The sequence below is a fragment of the Trematomus bernacchii genome, unplaced genomic scaffold (genome assembly GCF_902827165.1).
Source record: "Trematomus bernacchii unplaced genomic scaffold, fTreBer1.1, whole genome shotgun sequence".
Lineage (NCBI taxonomy): Eukaryota > Metazoa > Chordata > Actinopteri > Perciformes > Nototheniidae > Trematomus > Trematomus bernacchii.
In genome coordinates this window covers 100,403-101,104 of record NW_022987528.1, presented here as the reverse complement: position 1 = coordinate 101,104, position 702 = coordinate 100,403, and positions in this window count along the sequence as shown.

The following is a 702-nucleotide window of genomic DNA, read 5'->3' as shown; positions in this document are numbered from 1 at the left end:
TGATCTGTGGGTATTATGGACCTCGAAAACGCCAAGGTTCAATGAGGAATGATCGGCATCCTCTCTGCTGTTTGACAGAAGGTCACGGCAAGAATCAGGTGCTTTGAAGCCCTTCGAAGGAAATCATTTTCCCATTTTCCAAAGAGAAGGAACAACAAAACAAAAGAGTTTCAGCAGGTTTTCAGCAAAAGGCCAAATCAAAGTTAAGTCAGAAGTCCTTGAAAGTTGGGAGTCTTTCACGTCTAAATGCTGGCCATCACAATTATGTTATTCTTTATTTATGTTGATTTGTTCCAGGATTTTAACCGAAACTTGTCAAGTTTCAAGAAAAGGCAAGAAAATTCTTAAAAAATAAAAACACCAAATATTATGTTTGTCCTCACATTTATATCAAAATATCAACGTTTTTATTGTTCTGATGTCACATTTGGTAGAATATCATCATTAATCTTTGCCCTCTTAACACAAAAAACACAGTTTTATGGCGTGAAACTGCTATGGTTAAGAATTGGGAAGGTTTTAGCGCAGAAAATGACTTGGTCCGGTTAAGGGGAAAGATAAAGTCGCTCTATAATCCTGTTACCTAACTTCCTTCTTTGCTGTTGTCATAATGACTACAACCTGTGAAGGGTTTTGTCAATTGAACATAAATCAAGCTGAAACCCATGAAAACGTAAAGCCACTGTGAAATAGCCTTAAACC